Source organism: Ambystoma mexicanum, chromosome 9 (assembly GCF_040938575.1).
Source record: "Ambystoma mexicanum isolate Mex_15411 chromosome 9, UKY_AmexF1_1, whole genome shotgun sequence".
Classification (NCBI taxonomy): domain Eukaryota; kingdom Metazoa; phylum Chordata; class Amphibia; order Caudata; family Ambystomatidae; genus Ambystoma; species Ambystoma mexicanum.
The window spans coordinates 1,321,951,298-1,321,970,688 of NC_090931.1; the positions used below are offsets into that span (position 1 = coordinate 1,321,951,298).

General features: G+C 46.0%; 1 protein-coding gene across 4 annotated transcripts in view; it reads left to right on the forward strand.

Moving 5' to 3' along the window:
* The first annotated feature begins 531 nt into the window (after positions 1-531).
* The window catches only part of LOC138489101 (uncharacterized), a 501,288-nt gene continuing 482,428 nt past the window's right edge, over positions 532-19,391 (forward strand). For 3 of the 4 annotated variants that reach the window (XM_069616695.1, XM_069616697.1, XM_069616696.1), the window contains exon 1: positions 532-824. The gene's annotated coding sequence lies outside the window, so the exon portion shown is untranslated. Of the gene's footprint in view, positions 876-19,391 lie in introns of all 4 variants that reach the window. The other variant, XM_069616698.1, reaches the window with a different exon arrangement.

Here is a 19,391-nt window from a genome sequence, read left to right on the forward strand (position 1 = left end):
CATTTCAATGCTTAAGGACACCAAATAGAAACAAGTGTTTGGACCGGTCCCCTGGTGCACGTCGGCGTCTTGGGAAAGTCACACCATTCCCACCAGTAAGAATCCATGGACAATACTATAGAAATTCTGAAAAATTATATAAGCTACACTACAGCATGTGGCCATTTGCTCTTCCTGGCAAACAATACGACTGAGAAATGACTCAGAACGTGTGTAATCATTATTTTCAAATGTATCTTTTATTATGGTTATACGAATTATCTTTTAAGTCAATTGACTGTTAAAGAGTTTAGAGAAAAATATCTTCATTTCCGTCGAACAAAGTTAAATATATTGACGTCAATATCCCATATCAATTGCTCATAGTTAAGTGTACTGCTAATATTATGAGTGTCTGTCATTCTAAGATGGCTACATTGTTTACATATGCCGATAGTGGCCCCGGTCTTGCAAGTCCTATTCACGTGACCACACAGGAACCAATGAACACGCCAACTGCGCGTCCACACACCCTAGTTTCTATAGCAATGGACTAAACCAATTGTGCCTGTCTGTGTTGTGCGAAGCCCGGTGGGATGGAGACGCTCGCATCTCCTCCCCCTGCCCTGGCAGGCGAGGTGCTGTCAGCCGGCACACACACAAAGAGCTGCAGCAGGCAGTGTCAGGGGGGCGGCATGTCCTGCGCTGGCAGTGGAGCCGGGGGGCTGACACCGGGAGTCTGGTAGTAGGAGGATGTCTTGTCCTGGATGGGGTTTTTGCATTCGGGAGAATGGCAGCGACTGGAAAACTCGGGACAAGACGCAGAGGAGCAGGAGCTGATACTGGTAAACACTGCAATGGAGCTTGCATTTCTCGTCGCAGCCCTTTCGCCGCAGGTGCTGTCCTGAACGCCCATACATGTTAAGGGGCATTTTCTTTATTTTTGTGCCGAATGCCTTGCTCAGGGGCTACTCAAAACGCCCCTCGTTTGAGTGCCCTCTATTGGCTACCCACAAAAATGTTAGGTAGATGTCCTTAATTTGGGACAACCAATCCACAACATTTCCGAACGAGACCTCACAAAAATGCTTTTCATTAGTAAACCCCCTCCTAAAATTCCACTCGCTGTGACTGCGCACAATCTGCTATATTTTCGCTAATTTGACCACTCAAATGGACTTCTCGTGTGGGACACACAATTCCAAAATACTCCTCTTTGGAATTGGCACACATGGTAATTTTAGACTCCTCTATATATCATGTTATGGGGTTCTCCCCATAAATTCACCTCTCGTCGATCTCATGCTCCCCATTACAAATTATCTTTATTTAAGCCTCCCAACCCCGCTCATTTAGAACCGCCTAGAAATGTTCCTAATCTGCGCCCTGCCGCCCCCCACCCCACAATGTATATGTGCCTGCTGAAATCCAGGCATGCCTCTTTTGTCCACCGAAAGTGCCCTTCACGCGACCAGCATAATAACCCACCTGCCATTTGGACTCGCGTTGCAAGTGTTTTATGTGAAAGATGGCTGGCCTGTGTCTGTGGGTCTGTGCATGTGTGGTTATCAGAGGGAAGGTCTGCTCTGGCCGTTCCCGCTGACTCGTGCTAAAACTTCAGCGCAAACCTGTGCCGTATAATGAGAAGCCTTGACCCAACCCAATAGCTTTGGCTTTTTCACCGCTAGTATATGGGCATTTCCCAGCAGTTTGTGTCAGATGCCAAAGTGTCTGCCATGGAGCCCACCTTGCTCTCACATTCCAGAAATGGCCAGCCACAACCCTGATAATCGCACCGTTCTGTCCTGACCCAGGAGTAGGCACTCGCCAGAATTCCACGCAGGGCAGGCGCGTGGCGTATTCTGTGCACACTTGCAGCACGCTGCTTTGCATGCAGAACTATATGGCAAGTAAGGTGAATGCCGGGAACTTACGTCAGTTGATCTCCTTAGTCCGTGTAACATGTGTATATAACAATAGTTCTGGATATGCCACAACTAATAAACGAGCGTTGGCAATGCCGACATTTTGGGCTTTTGTGCAGACGTGGGAAAGGCACTTTGCATGCGCTGCCGTAATGGTATTAACTGGCCATGAATGGTAACGGATGCAAAATGGTGCGAGTCAGGGGCGTTGCTAGGGTCGGGGGCTAAAGGGGTTATAGCCCCTGATCTTTTGTTGTTGCCCCGGATAGAATCTCGGGAGCTACAGCCAAAAGACTAGCTAGCCCCCCAGTCCCAACAGTTCCGACATCAGCGTAGCCCCGGGTCTTTTCCATACCTAGCAACTCCCCTGGTGCGAGTTCCTGCATATCTAATAGCAGTGCCTGGCAAAGGCCGAATACTTATACACAAGTCAAAACTGTTGACTTTGCCAATGCTTGTTTTCACCAGGAAGGACATGCATAGTGCTTATAAATCGAGTGGCTGAACGCAGACCTGGTTAAGACCTTTTAATTACAGCAGTAGCCTGTTTACAACCCCAATCAAGTAACTCTCAGACTGCTTTGAAAAAACACTGGTAGGCTCTTTGAGTGCAAAGTTTGATGGTAAGGCTTGATTAAAGAGAGCGGAAAGAGTTTCCATGTGTATCTGTTTTGGGAGGGCAGGAACTGGCTGGGAATAACCATTGGGATTACCATGGGTGGGCAAAAAAACAAACACCTTCAAATGCCATTTCTCCCTAGATGTACTCTAAAACACTAGTTTTGCTTATAGGTGGCTAATAGCCCAAACTAACGAGTATGGAGCAGCAAGCCTTCACAGAAATAATACCTCGGCAAACTCGTATGCGAACTGCGGCATCAGTGTCCATCATAGCATGCCTTGGTGAAAGTGGTGGAGGGGTATGCTAATAGGGCTTGGGCTGGTCTATAGGGCAATGCCTGGACCCAAAATGCTAGTGTGGGCCCCCTTTTTTATTTATTTTTTTTGCCAATGTGGCACAGTTTGATGAGTTTCTTCACCATGCGGCTAGTTGTTTTGACCATTGTTACTGAATACATATTCTTCAAAATGCACAACTTGCTTCACATTTTATCAACAAACTCCCCCTTGTGTACTGGCAACAGTCTGTCACAAAATGAATGAATTGCCATTTGCAACAGTGGGCCACTTTTTAATTGGTGCCCGAGTCCGACCCTAATAATATCTCTTATTCTGGGAAACATTGAATATATTTCCCTGTGCTGTCAGAACTTGTCAAGCTCTGCCTAATACAATTCCCACATGTTCCAATGAATTACTATTCAAATGTGACAGCTTGAAAGCGAAGATTGAAATGCATCTTTTTTCTCCGTAAATTACGCCTTTTTGTGCCTATGTAGTGACAGTGTTCTGTCTTGTGAAGTTGTGATGCATAAATGTAGTGGTTTTTTTCCATACATGTTTTGACGGCAGTTGACAGGCACACATGGCACAGTAGACATCCCTGGAAGTTGGCCTCTAGTTCGGAACCACCAGCAATTGCATTGTGGTTATGCAAACTCTCTGAAAATCATACGTTTGCTTCACGTGAGGGAAGGCGTTTGTGTTTTATAAGGAAGCTGCTCTTTTATGCATAGCTTCATCAACACAAGAAGGACAGCTCTTAAGGTTGCACATCATTTTTTTTCCCCCACTGGCTTTCGGGATCAACCGTGTGGTGTAGTTTGGCTACTTAATGACAGCAGCATGTTTCCCATGGGGCATGGTTTGTTTAACAATAAGAAATTTAAAACCAGTTTGCAAAATCTTGTAACAGAAATGTGAGAGACTAAGTCATTTTCAGTAAACGAGCCCACGTGCCTCAGGACTACCCAGTAGTCATTCTGGGTGTGCAAATTAGCTTAAGGTATATGTTGCTACTTCTGAGAAACAGATCAGGGAAAAGTCTGGCACCATTTTGATTGGGGTATGTTTACCAAACGGCATTGTTAAGGGCACAGTGTCTGGTTGTCTTTCATTTCAGTCACCTCATGGCCAACATTGTCTGAAGTATAGACCTCCTGGATGTTATGTCTGAACCTCCCATGTGTATTACCCCTATAAGGGGATGTGCCCCTCCCACGTGTATTGCCCTTTTAAGATGGTCCAGGCTAATAAAAGGAGCCCCTGCAGGTACTCCAACTATGTAACTCCTGTTGTGTGTCTCTCATTGTGGGCCCACAGGCCTGCACCGTGTGATAACCGTCCTGCGGCCCTGGCCCACAGGCACCACGCTGTGTGACCACGGCCCTGCAGGTTCTTGCTGGTCCAGACCAGCCTGGTGCCCATCCCAGGCACCCACCATCCAGGATGTTCCAAGCATCCCCCCCACTCCCGCACCCATGCTGTGCCCCACAACCTCTCGGGGTCCTACCCTGCATCAGTGTCTAGTCAAAGGATCGAATTTTTTTTTTAATTAGATTTTTTTTAGGTTTTCATATTAGTAAAAAAAACGGGTTGGGTGCCCCCCCCCCCCCAAAAAAAAATCAATAAAAATGTTTGATCCTTTGGTTTTCGGTCCTTTGGTGTCGATCCTTTGGCCATTTGACCCTTTGGTTGTCGATCCTTTGCCCTGCAACACCTGTTGACCCCGGCCTATCAGCATGCTGCTGGGCCACCCAGCACAATGAGGCCGGCCGCGTGACAGTTATCGTGTTGTTGTTTGCATGCCCGTGTGCTTGCACCAGCCTTGGGAGGGATGTCGCTTCTTTTATAGTTGGGACTTATATTGTTCATTCGTTATCCCGGGTGTAGGAACAGAAGTGCAGATAAACGGCTGGAACCGCGACATTGCCTTGCTTTTGTTAAATCTACCCTCGCTTTGTGGTATGTCTCACGTAGCAGCAGGGGAGTCGACTTATGAATTTCCCAGGGGGGGCCCAAATACAGGAAGTGACATCACTGGCAGTTATATGACTGCAAATTTGCATGTAGTCGCAAACTTAGTGCAACGGCACGCGGGTTGTCGGGTGTTGGCGCGCGCAGCGCAGAACAGTGGAAAGATTGGCTAGCATGCGCTGCATATACTAAAGTCAAGAAAGGAGATGTAAGCCTTCGAGTTGCATTCCAGTAAGACATCACTGCCCCTACTCCACTGCTCTATAATCGTCCAGCAACACAACTAGGATGGGAGAATGAAATGCTTGCTAAACAGAAGGTACAGCTGCAAGGTGGAGTACCACCACCACCACCAAAAAGAAAAGTTCACAATTCAAGGGAAACGAGAAGTAAAGACGTTTCCCGATTAAAAACTACCAAGCAAGACGTTTGTGTGGTGCCATAGTTCAGTAAAACATCAACAATTCCAACTTGCAATAGTGCTGCTGTAGATTGGCCAGCCACAAGTGAAATTTGCTAAGACGTCACCTCTGGGTAACCAGATAGAGTTAGGGATGTAGCTTAATCTTAAACCTTTCAGTGGACACATCAGATGTGCTGCTGAAGTATAATGCAATCCTGGCTGAAGTATAATGCAAACAGGTGTGGTTTCAGACCTGGGGGGGGGGGTAAAGTAGCGTACAATGTTAAAAAGCAGTTACCCAGGCTCACCCTGCACCCAGGTGATGTTTGAGACTGATGGAAGCACTCGCGTCTAAATGTTGTAGCCATGGTTGTCTCCATGTTTTAAAAACTCCCACTTTCCGGGTTTTCAACATTCATTTGAAACACCGCTTATTCAAAAAATGAAGGAGTCAGTAAAAAAGCCAATGCTGAAAAGCCTATTTCGCACAAGTAGTAAGACCCAAAGGGTAAGAGTGACTGTATAGCAGACCATGCCAATGTAGGATACTCCAGGATTACCTTCAGTCAAAATTCACCCACTGCAATGTTCCTAAATTCAGATTGCAGAGTAGTGTCCGACTGAACCTCAATCAGCTCTTCCTGGGCATCAAATGGATGATGCACCACTTCCTCTGCCAGAAAAGTCTGCATCACCCAGTTATTAATGCCAGCATTTACTTCAGGGAAGTATTCATCAAAGCTGGACCTTAATGTTGCTAGGCGGCTTGCCCAGCTCCAACTGTTCTTTTGCAAAGGTCTAGCTTCCACTTGAAGGCAAATACTTTTTTATTCATTCTTTCCTTTGTGTTCTCATGTCCACAGGAATGCCCCCAAAGGTGGGATTGGGAGTTTCTGGGGTGGTGAGTTCTAGTGGTCTTAGTTTCCTTTATAAAATACACAAATCACATAGTATGTCAACCAGACAATGTATCATTGTGTACAGCTTAAAAAGGGCCACCTGACCCAAAGCAGCACACTAGGAGATGTATTTTGGAACAATCAACATTGTAAACACATCTCTAGTTTAGATTGTAAAGAGTGCTTGTGCTGCAATTACAACCACCCAGTTAATAAAGTCCAGACTTAAAACACTTGATCAGCATTCAGTGAGTAAAATAACCTTATAAAAATAAAATGCAGCTTTGCATAAAATTAGAGAATTTTGGGATTATCAGGCACTGGCAAGCGGGCTCTGCTGTTGCTGTGGGAGAATTGAGACTTGCAATGGCGACAAATTTAAGGTTAATAACTGCCGTTTATCACAAGATGGCAGGCCAGCATAGATCTTAACCACTGAATGCCCACTGAACAGCTATAAACCCTTCTATGTCAGCAAGAGGCTGATGTAGAGGAACTAGTGATAGAAAGCAATGAGGTAATTGTACTGTACCATATCCCGTGGGAGGTGATGCCCCCCCAAGACTCAGTGAAGGCCCGTCGTGTCAAAAGGTTGAAAAGTCCTGCCGTCTCAGTCCCCACAGTCCTAACTTCTCCCCCGCTTAGAGTGGAAACAGTCTGCGGCACACAGCTTGTAATGCAAATCGCACATTTTAAGTGTCAGGACAAAAAACGGAGAACTGAATACATTGCTGAGGTAAATGAGTTCTGACTGGCAACACTGGTAATACCATATAGAGCCACATTATCGCACTGCCCAACTATGAGTTTGAGGGCAAAGGAGGAGGAAAATCCTCCAGCAAGAAGCTGGAGGTATTTCCTCCACCATACCGCCCAAAATAGAACAATTTGGGATATTACCACCAGCAAAATTACTACCAGCAGTAATACCGCTGAAATCCACCATTGAGTCCTATGGACTCCAATTAATGGGGACTTACACTGCCTACCACCACTTGTAATCCGACAGTAATACCGCCAGACCAAGTGGCAGTAATGGTAGTACAGTTTGGTGCATCTCGGCAGATTTACAGGTCACACAGAGACATCACCTCTCTCCATGTTGTCTTTTATTGTAAAGTGGATTACCAGGTTTCAGACCTGTAAGATACCCCTGTCTCCTCAGGTGACTCAGACCCCTACCATTCCATCCTACATAAACTTGATGCCCCCAGACTGTTCTTCTAGTCTACTTTTATTCTACCCATGTAGATCTAGGACCGTCATACTCCTGTTACTTTCATGGATAATTTTACTTCCTGTTCCTTAAAGCCAGGGGTCTTAAACATGTGGCTCTCCAGATGTTTTGGACTATGACTCTTATGATCCATCACCATTGACTATGCTGGCTGGGGCTGATGAGCATTGTAGTCCAACACATCTGCAGAGCTAAAGGTTGCAGAACCCGGCGTCCAAGCAGAGGCCTGGAACTCCATACTGCCACAAGCACCTTATCATTTGACTCTGAAAAAGATACTTTATGCCGGCCCTTTACCCACAAACACTGGTTGTACCTTGGAGCTGCACGCGTTAATAGCACTAGTGCAAGAAACGTTCAGGACGGGCGGTAAAAAGACTTATGTGGGTTTTATGCGGCCTATGAGTTCACAGGGTTTGTTTGACCAGGGAATAGCACACGAGGCATGGAGTTGGGACAGGATGGCAGGTTAGCTGCTGGCAACCTTTCAGGTGGCAACCGTAAACCCATGAAGAGGGAGCGGAGATGTGCAGTGCTTCTTTGCCCCCCTGATTCTCTGATTTGTCAGAGGTACATTTTCAAAGCCTCTCTCTGAATGGAGCATGAGTGCATTCATCTCTCAGTTGACTCACACAGTTATTGTTCTGTCTGCGTCTTTCATTTGTTATAAAACAGCACCCAAGGTTGGTGGCTCTTGGGGGGGGGGGGGGGGCGGGGGGTAGGGAGCCTGGGACGCTCCAAGGACAATGAACTGGCAGCCAGGGGGGTTTAGCAATGCGCTTCTTTTGTAAACAAAATGATCCCCCAAAAAATCTTTTTTTTGTGACTGCACCAGTAAATATCAAGAATCGACTGGGAGAGAGGCTGCAGGAGAGCGATTTCCCCCTAATTTGTATGGTAAAGTAGCACAGATAGGAGAAAGAGGTTGTTTGGCTCTCGACTTACATCTACCTGTTCAGTAGCACACCTGGGAGTGGGTAGTTGAACTGGCTTTGGGGTCCCCGTTTCTCTGTGATAGCATACTCTTGAGGGCATACTTTTTTAATGAACATTTAATTGCAACTGCATGTGTATACCAAGTGCTTAATTTGTAAAACAGTACGTGCCTGTGCCCAAATATGTTCTAGCACTTCTGTGACACTTGGGCAGTTCCACACCAGTGCTGCCACCCAGGGTCAGACTGGGACAAGAAATAGGCCTGGTCACCCAAAAAAAAAGTGGCCCACCCCTCGCCTCAAAAAAGTAGCCCACCCCTCGCCTCACGACACTTGACCTGATATCATCACCGGAAGTGATGTAATTTGACCCCACACCAAGTGACATCCCGGGAAGCGATGAAACATAACCTTTCACCCCTGACAAAATAGAAAGTGGCATCAAATAGCATTGTTCCTAAGTAAACTACACTACGAAAAATATGGTTATGATTTCACTAAGGTGATATACATTTCATACAAGAATGGATCACCATACGTATCATTAATATCTGTGTATAGATCCATATTGTCAAAATACTGTGACTCCAAGCAGACGTCCAAGGCCACATGATAATATGGTATTATATAGCACTTACCGTTGAGCTCTTTTTTTTTATAGAACAAATATGCATACAATGTCACCCAACCTGTGTTGGTACTTATATCGACCCAAGAAGGATGAAAGGTTTTTGAAGAATAAAAAAATGAAAAAATAAATTTGAAAAAAATGAAATTTTCCGATTTTCAAACCGGCCCTTACGCCCCAGGTACGACTTCGGCCCGGCCAGGGGCCAATCCGACCCTGCTGCCACCACCCATCGTGTGACAGAGGCCGGGCCTTTGTGGGGCCTCAGGTTCCATTAGGAGCCTATTCATGAAGACAAAAAAAAACACACACATTCTTTTGCCAGGATGACCATCATCAAGGCAAAAGAAGGTGTGTGCTTTTTCTTTTGTCTTCATTAAAAGGCTCCTAATGGAGCCCGAGGCCTCACAAAGGCCCGGCCTCTGTCACACTAAGCATGTGTGGCAGGGGTTGTGGATCGGGCTGCTGCTTGTTAATGAAGCAAACAGCCCGACCCTTTGGTCATTTATCCTCGTTTATTTTTATTTTTTTTATTTTTTTCAAACTGGATGCGCGCCCCCCCTGGGCATGAGGCTGCGGCCCACCAGAGGGGCGCGCCCCACAGTTTGAATACCGCTGCGCCTAAGCCCTCCCCTCCAGGACCATACACCAATATCCGCGAGAGAAGTGATGCAGTATCGATGGAAAGGGCCATCGATGCTGCATCGCTTCTCTCCGGCGTGGGGGGGGGGGGGGGGCTCAGCCCCGACTTGATTTTGCCCGGAGGGGGGCTCGGGCTCCGGAGCCCCCTGTACTTGGCGCCCCTGCGTGGGAGTGAAGGGAACGCGGTCAGGTGCAATCCCGCATACTCGACAGTGCGCGTGCGCAGGTCGCATGACTTCATCACTTTACTGACAGCTTCTTGGCCAGGCTCCGCACGTGCCCTCGCTCTAGGGCTGCAGGCGGTACTGTCCGGAAAAGAACATGACTTCTGCTGCACTAGAAACCTCACCTCAATATCGCATTATCCACCAATAAGGACCTTGGAGTGTGGCATAGCCCAGAAGGGGAGTCAGTTGGGTGTTCCACCGTCTAGTGTGCCATGCTTCCCACGCTCTTCTTTCAGTTATTGAGCATGACTTCGCCATGCACCTTCAGTGGGCAGGAAATGGGTGGCTGCCGAGTGAGTGTTCCTGGAGGCAAGCTGAGGAATCCAGCACAGAGCTGCGACTCCCCAAATGTCACACAGAAAAGCGAGAGTCCGCGCTTACTCGTCAGCTTTCTGCGCCTGCTCTTTTGGGAGTTATGGCCGCGTGTTGCTTTATGCTGGTGTTGGGCCGAAGGCACGCACTGTCTGTGTGGTGGAGTAACACATGAGAGGGGGGAGGGGGGCGCTGTTATTGTGCGGCACGCTCTGTGTGTCCTACTCCTGCTCGTGACACGTGGAAAGCTCCAGTCACCTGCAACCTATTTCATGATGTGTTTTGTCGTCAAGAATGCAGCAAAGATGGCGCCACTCCTTCAAGCAGAAGCCATGGCAGTGTGGTATTTTTGCCTGTTTCTGAAAAGGGACCGTTTCCATCTTGGTAGACTTGGGCCCCGGGTATGATTTTAGCTTTCCTTGCGGACAGCTGTATTTATTTCTTCAGTCATTGAGACTGCGCGTGTACAGCAATATCTTGTCTCCTTTTCTCTTCTTTTTACCCACACGCGGGGGTGCGCACGACCCCTCCCCCGCCCCCCATCCACATCAGAGGTGCTCTCTGCTCTGCTTGACGGGGTGCAGTAGTCGCTGCTGTGCCCAAATGAAGGATTGCTCTGCAGTGAAAAACAAGGGCCCTGTCGTGCCTTGAAACAGCCGACACCTCCCGCTCCTGTTTCCTGGTGCTTGGAGCCTTGTCGCCCCCCCAGTGGGGAAACCGTGTGCGTCTGACTACACTCTTTAATTAGATTCGTAATGGTGGTTATTATGACGGCAAAGAAGAGACTATAGAATACTGCGGCTCGTGTGAGTTTTTTTTCTCCCTCCCATATTTTGACACCAGCTTCATTGTACTTCTTTTTAAAGCATATATTTAAATGCCGCACTGTTGTGCATTTCGACTGTCTGTGTTTTTGTGTTTAGATAAGATTTGACAAATGGGTGTTGCTCATGTAAACAACTATAGTGTTACTCTTTCTCTGGTACCTGGTGGTTTATGTATGGTCTCGCTATTATGCTGAGCAGAAAAAAGAAATCTCTGGTTTTAATCGCTCAGGGATGAAGACTCGTGAAGCGAGGGGCATTTGCTCAACTTGTTAAATTATTCGGAAATATCTGCAGTATTGACGATGCATTTCTGTTTGATGTTGGCACTGAAATACTTTGCCCGTATATATGTGTGTATGTATATATATATATATATATATATATATATATACACACACATACACTGCCTTAGTTTTGTAGACCTTTTCAGAACAAGGTTCACGAAAACAGAGGCTGAAAGCATGCAAGCTGTAGTTATTTGCCGTCTCTCTCCCTATTTCTGAGTTCACGGCTTTCCCCCTCTGTGGGCCATCTGCTCGGGCGTGGATCTGGCAGGATCCAGGCTGCAAAGCACTTAGCGCCCATTATTAGTTTCCTTTTGGCAGAGCCCTGCTCTGCTCCCGCAGGCTGTGTTGGTAATTTAAATACACCAGTGAGTTATTTGTAAACACAATGCTGCCAGGAGAGGCCTGGACGCACTGATGACACCCGAGTGCTCATAGAATGGTGGTTACTGCCCTCCAGGGCAGCTGGAACCGAAACCCTCCAATCATTAATTTAATAGTAGTTAATGCTGCTCTTGTTTGTTGAATGGTCAGGATGGCGCTGTGGCACTAGACACCGAAGCTGGTCGAGATAAAAACATAAAGTGCAGCCATTGGTACAAGAATCCACTCTCGCTGCCACACCCTTGGGTTTTAAGTGGTTCGGGGCAGCTCTTGCAGGGCAGGGAGACTTTGACTGTGGCTTGAAAGAAGACTTTAATTCCCATGCTCCCCGGAGGTAGAAGGCCCATGGGAGGTGAGTATGTAGTGAGGAAGGTTTCCCCCCACAAGGAAATGAGCGACACCAAAAAGGAGCATTTCCTTTGGCACCCCAGCATGGCGCTTTGGAGGGGTAAAACAAAGGCGACCCAGGCTACTGGATGCCAGAGCCTGGTGAAGGTGGCTGGAGCAGCTAACACACACCTGATAAACAGGTGGTGCCAGCCCCTGACACCAAAGATCTAGGACCCCTCCCATCCCTCCTGGGTACGACATCCTTTCATCCTTTATTTTATTTTTTTTACCGCACATTTTTTTTAGAAAATAATAAAGATTTGATGGGTTTTTTCGTTAAAAAAAAAGCATTGCAGTAAAAAATCCCACAATGAAATGACATGGAACCCCCTGACGGTTGGAAGGGCAGCGGTCCTTTGAAGTAGCAAGAAGTGCTACCTGCGCAGCCGATTTTGGCCTATATCTGGGGGAGGCAGGATAGCCCCTCTTGACATCTTCCTCGTGGCACGGTGAACGGCTTTAGCGAGGACAAGTGCACAGGTACACAAGAAAAACCTCCCACCCACCCCGAAGAGGGGCAGGGGCAATTAGACCCTATCTAAAAGGGCTAAGTGGACACGTAAAAAAAATGGAAATGCGACACAGCCCTAAACGCCTCAAAAAGGGACAAAGGAAAGAAGGTCTAAAATGCATAAGGAATGGGTAAAAATGCGACAGAGTTAACACCTCGGCAAGTGGCAATGCAAAAGAAAATTGAGGGACGAAAGTACGGAAGCAAGTGACACAGATAGTATAACATGGCTCAATGCTGGATCTCACGGTATACCGTTATAGATCCGTGTATAGCTTAATTGAACTAGAATAACCGTCACGTTATTTATACCGTTTTAGGGCCTGCAGCTATTAAGTGAGCTTTTCGATCTGATTGGAAAGGCTGCAGTAAGCAAGTGCTGCACAGTCTGGATCTTGTATTGTGGGATGTGGCGTCTTCCAAGGGGGCCTTGTTTGGCAGACAAGAGCACAGGGAAAGTGAGGCCTCATTAGTAAATGCAGCTTTGATGCTGTGACCGCTCTTTCTCTGTGATCAGTAGTCGGGTAAAAGATCAGTCGATTTGTAGCTTTGGCACCAATTTGAAAGATGGGGAACTACACATCCCAGAATTCAAAGGGGGGAATGAACTGGATGCCCTTCTGATGCATGTCCACAAAAAAGTTGGTTCTGTATACTGTATGAACACTGGCCTATCAGTGCTTTGTGTTAGTATAATAAATTGTCCCCTCCACTGTCCTCCCTGTAGATTTGCACATTGGCACTAGAGTTGTTGCTTCGCTTGATCCTTCACCTGCCTTCGGCATATTGCACTGGTCTCAAGGAGGCTGGACAGATTCTACATTACATTTGAAGTATCCAGAGCAATGGGGTGAGATATTTCTCAGGTCTATCTTCGATTTGTGACACCAACCATGAAAGCATTCCTCTGTCTCAACTCGCATGACAAGGGTCCTAATGCACTCAGACCTGGGGAAAATACTAATGATGGGGCTGTGGTGAGGTGCTGGTCTAGGCCATACTTGTGCCGATATGTATCTTAACTTTGTCAAATGTATTTGTGCCACTATCTTTAAGAAGGTAAAGGAACATGTATCGAAATAAATCAACAGTGGCCATTTAATGCTGTCCTCTTAGATTCGCCACTGACCATGTAATCCTAACATCAGACCTTTATAACACACCAGGAAGATGGTAAACAAGCTATAGTGATTTGATCAATATGCAACCTTTCGGTGAGTGTGTGTTGGCTATAACATTTTGACAAAAGGAACACAATGACTTGGGCTTTCAGACCTCACATGAGTGACTTTTATCCCTTTTAATGGGATAAAGCGTTATCAAAACAAACTTTTATGACTGATCGCAGCGAGGGGTCAGGTGGCCCATGTCATGTGGTTCCAAAATAATGTAGGTCGAGGCCGATTTTCTAAGCAAGGACCTGTGACTGAGCAGCAAGCTCATTGCTCAAAATGTGCATTAACACTTCCACTAGTCACTCTTTCATTCAAAGTGATCAACGAGTGAGCGCCATGAAATACCAAATCTGCAGCAGCCTTAGATTCCTGGAGGATCAGCTAAAAATGTGCAGAGACAAGTTTTAAAATGCTGACAATTTATGATTTTTTAAGAAAATATTTGTTAAGATTAGTAAACTCCACCTGTTATACCGCGATAACCATGATATACAGTAATTTGGCAAGAAGGTTATCTTACCCCCATAAAATCAATACCGTGACACCTAGCCTGGGTCTAATGAAAGTCGTGAACTTGGTTTTGAAGGGCGGCAGGGATCGGCCTCGAGTTGGCCCTACGATGGAGTAGTGTCCCCTTCCACCTGATCCCATGTTCCCCAAATTGTTTATACCACTACTGTTTTTTATGCATAGCTTATTGTCTAATAAAGCTTGTGACCAAATTTTCTACCTTATTTGGCTTGGGACTCATTATTGTTCACGATGATCAGGTAGGAGGGAGGGGCGTCCGAAAAAAAGATGGTTTGTTCTTTTTATCTGACACACCTGCACAGCTTCCTTGCACTATAACACTTTGAGGCTTATTCAGAGCAAGCGCCAAGTGACCATGCGACTCCCTATTACCAGGGCACCACTTTCATAGAGCTCAGTACTCAAGAAGCGCGTTAGTTTCACTCGAGCATACCAGGCTGAAGCAATTATAACAAATTATTTCTAACATTAACTCCAATACCAAAAAAGAGACGATTGGATGGTGCAAGTGGGCCAGGTCCTTTGATACCTCTGGTCAGTGCCAACTTTTTACCATCAGTAATTTGCACCCCCTCGTATAAAGGGAAACCAAAACTAAAGGTCACAGAAAGGCATCCATTATCTTGGACCATGTGGGGCGGCTATAGTTGCCTATTTTTAGCATTTTGGTAATTGTAGTTTTTTCTTTTGCGTTCTAAATGCTGCAATGCAAGTCAGACTGCAAAGAACAAGCTTTGACAAGTAAATCGGTTTGCCTGATGTACAGACCATCGACTAGATACTACTAAAATAAATGGATGGTATTTGGCATTTACTTGTGTAGCATGAGGGCGTGACATGACTGAGAAGGTAAAACCTCTACAGAGGCCATTTTCCAATGATGAGAGGGATGGTACGCTGTGTATGTAGGAGGATGGGGACAGAAATAGGATTTAAAGAGAGGGGTACCCACACCCCACACTCCATAGGGAGGGGGAAAAGCAATTGGGGGAACAAATAAACGCATGCTGGCAGGCTTCTAACCCTACAGCATTTAGACCAAGAACTGACGAAAACAAAAAGCCAAGCCAAGCCGGTGCTCTAGAAGCGGCATTCATGCACCAGCATTAATTGCACAACTGTTTGAAGCAACCAGCGGATTCCTAGCCATTTGCAAAATACTGCTATCAAGCACCCATAGAGTACCAACATTCTCCTCTATTTTATATTGCTTATCTTGCCATTTAAGGGCGAGGTACTCTTATAATTGGTTGCTTTCTCTATGCCCAGTTAGTATTGCAGTTGCAGTTTCAATAATGCACGCATCCTTCTCTTATACCCAAAGGAACACATGCATTTCAATGGAAGGGTGGTCCAGAGAGGGCAAGGAGTCGTACTAAAACTATGTTGCAAGCAGGGAACAAATCCCCACTATACAAGCCTTTTTATACCAGCTGCGTTCTAACATGTTAGACAGTGTTATGAGGGAGGACAACATAATGTGATACATTTAGTGAAGTTGAATATACTCCTTAAATATTCACACCCACTCTGAGGCATGCGAGAATGCTTGGAGTATGATGACTGCTGCCTATTACAGCTGCTTTTCTTTAGAAAGCGGAAGCCTAAAACTCCCTTACATATGCTAAAAGGAAAAGGGGAAACCCGTCAGAAGTGAGAGTTGTGAAGGCGAGCACATCTGCACACTAGGAGAAGAGCCACCATTGCAAAGTCATGCACAGTAAAGCCTCCCCTCGCACAAGCAAGATACAACAGTTGTTTAAACATGGCAGTTTTCAGTATGTGCTCCATATTCTAATGCAGCAGAATGCTAGGGGGGAGTACATACATTTTCAATTCCTAACTTTCCCCCACAATCCCCACCTATGAGACCTTCACTGCAGTCTCGTTCCATACATCTCTAGGGGAAAAACATTGCATGCTGGAATGTCATAGCATAACTATTCCGTAGCTTGACAGTAAAGCACTTGAGCAGTTTGAGAGATCTCCAAACATGTTTTGCATACCTGATGATGATGATGATGATGATGATGATGATGATAGAGCCACTTAAAACCATTGCGAGACAGGTCAGACTTAGAATTATGACTAGCGCTATGAGTAAAATCTGACCAATACGCGCACTCAGGGGTCCCAATGGACCTACAGTACAAGATCCAAAGGTCCTGGCAGTTTTTGGACTGGTGTAAAGGATGCTTACAGTGTGACGAATGTGGGTGATGTTAGTAATGTTTCTTGAGTAACTAGGTATGACAGTACAGCACGCGCTCTTTACGATTGTGCAAATGCCTCCTTATGATATCTACAACATTACGATTCTGAAGCACCATGATTTGGATGGCTACTTGTTCTCGGGATAATAGTCAAGGAGGACACAGTGGCATTTGTAATATCCTCCACTAACAGTGACAATTGGGTCAAGATGGTCTCTATTTATCTGAATACCAAGGACTGGTAAACAAGATTTCTCCCCCACAACAATGTTTTCCCGGGCAATAATTATTCTGAAATGGGACTGGGCAGGGAAGGTGGGAGTGTGTCTCACTGTGGGCAGGATATACTCTATATAGCCACCCCCACCCTCAATGGGTAGCAAGGGATAAGCTTTGTCCCCACAGATGAAATGGGTTCCGGAGTACATAGTGTACATGTTCTGGGAGAATTAAACATTTTGAACAAAGCCAAATGTAACCTTCTTGATCTCTACACTGGAATTGGTGGTCACAAAATTACATTTGCTAGTTACCATGAACAGAGGCCCTGGGTTGGTTTAGCATACAAGACCAATTGCTGGGGAAGAAAGGTGGAGTGTTTCTGGCATAGTGCATACCTGGTCTGGGGAGAGAACATTCAGAGAGGGCAAAAAGGGCATCCCTACATGGTCCTGGGCCTCAGGGCTGGGTAACTACGTTGATATCCAAACAGATATCCCCCCCCCTCCCCAGTAAAAGGGGATGAGTGCGATAGGGATCCTGGAGGATAAGTCGTGTGGTAAATGGGCACAGACCCAGCTAAAGGAAAGCTTAAAAATGCAGGCATACTTCCAGGAGACATGCAAATAAGTGTTTTTCACTGTGATCCCAGGGATGCATAGAGGGACTGTCATTTTAAGGTGCGAGACACAAGTAACTAAGTTCACCAGACCAATACATCAAGTTCAAAGTTTATAGGCTCTGTGAAGTTGCTGCATGTACATATCAAAGTTCACCAGGAATCAGTTACTGACCAAAGAATTCCTTTGTCCACAGTTTACAATCAAACGTTCTAGCTAAAAGTCTAAACTACAAGTATCCAATGTACCAGAGCCACGTGCATTTAAGGGTCATTGTAACAAAAAGAATGACCAACACATGATACCATCAGGGGCCTTAATTTGCAGTTATTGGTGAATCCACCGCAGTGGCCTCTCCTTTATGCCAGTGCACGGCCACCTAAGCGTGATTAATTGTCATTGAGTGGGCAAACCAAGGAGCGAATGAGTTGGCCAGTTGCCACTTTATTTAGAACTATTTGAGTTTTGGGAGCTCTTCGACGGAGTCGGAAAGCGTACTTTTTGAAGGTTGCGTTGTGAGGTCCAGAGGGATTAGATATTGAAGATGGTTGGCCAACAGCGAGATCTGAATTGGAGTTGTTTACTCTGGGATTTCGACCGCCTGATGAATGAGCCTTAGCAATAGCTCCCGCGTGGACTTTACTGTTTGGAAGAGGTTCAGAAGCTGAAGATCCTTCCTCACTACTGAGCATATTGGCTGATCGAGTGCTGCGCTGTCCGCAACAAAGGAAGAGTCTGAAATTGGCAAACTACTGGTGATGTCACTGGTGGTGGTGTTTGTGGTCGTGGCTGGAGCCAAGCCGAGTAAGATGGATCGTCACGAAGGTGATGTCCTCTGAGGAGGCCCTTGCGGTAGTGCGCCGCATGGAGCCGGCATTCCAGAACACTTCACTGTGGAGTTTGTAGTTAAGACAACCTGATATGGGCCACTCCACATAGGCTGGAGTGCAGATTTCTGCTGGTGGACCTTCACCATGACAGTGTCCCGGCTGTAGAGTTTGTAGGGTTCTGTAGCCAGTTCAGGCAAGGCTTTTTGGACCGGAGCATGGAGAGATCGGACAGTTTTAATTAACATGCAACAAGATTGTATCATCCTTCAACAGAAGACTTTGAATGTGGGGGAACTGCTTGAGGTGCAGTTCCCATTTTCATGGGCAGACAGTATGTGTTTACGCTGTGGATTATTGCACATGGTGAACATGGGGCAAGGCTTGGGGCCATTTCAACCCAGTCTCTTTACACACTTTAGACTTAAGGTCCCTATTCCAGCATTCTACATGTGCTCTAGATCGTGGGTGATGAGCGCAATGGAACTGTTGAGTTATTTCTAAAGTTTTGCATACTTCTCTGATAACTTGACCAGCAAGATTGGTACTTCAGTCTCTGTCTATACAGAGGGGCAGTCCAAACCGAGGTATGAGGTATGACGTTTAACAACTGTTTAGCCACAGTGACCGTGTCTGCTTTTCTGCATGGGTTTGCCTCCACACACCCAGAAAATACATCAGTCGAAACCAGACAATAGACCTAATTCATGCAAGTGGGGAGGGGTCTGTGTGCACATGGAACAAGCATTGGCAATGGCAACAGTTTTGGCTTTTGTGTAGGCATGTGAAAAGTATTTGCCAGGCACTGCCTTAGTGGTATTAACTGGTCAGAGATGGTTGCAGGTGCAAAAAGGTGCGAGTACCTGTGCATATAATAGCAGTGCTAGCTAGTTGCCTAATATTTATACACAAGCCAAACTGTTGGCTTTCCCAGTGCTTGTTTTTAACCGGACTTCAGTGAAGGACCGCATAGTGCTTATAAATAGTGGTTGAAGGCAGAACTGGTTAAGATATTTTTATTATACCAGTATCCAGTTAACCGCTCTAATTAAATCTGTATCCAGTGATTGCCTTGACAACCATACCCGTGAAAAAAAGGCATTTAAAAAAACCCCATCAAATGCATTTTTTTCAATGGTTAAGGGTTTAGTTTAGCAAAAATGGGTTCTAAATGTTAAAAAAGGGGGGGTTGGGAGGGGACCCCCATTAAAAAGAAGAGAGAAAATGCATTCAATATTTTGTTTTTTTGTCAATGCTTTTTTTTCAAGGGTATGGTTGTCGATGGTTTGACTGTCGAGGCAATCCCTATAAACCATTAAATCATTAACTCTCAAACACTGGCATGC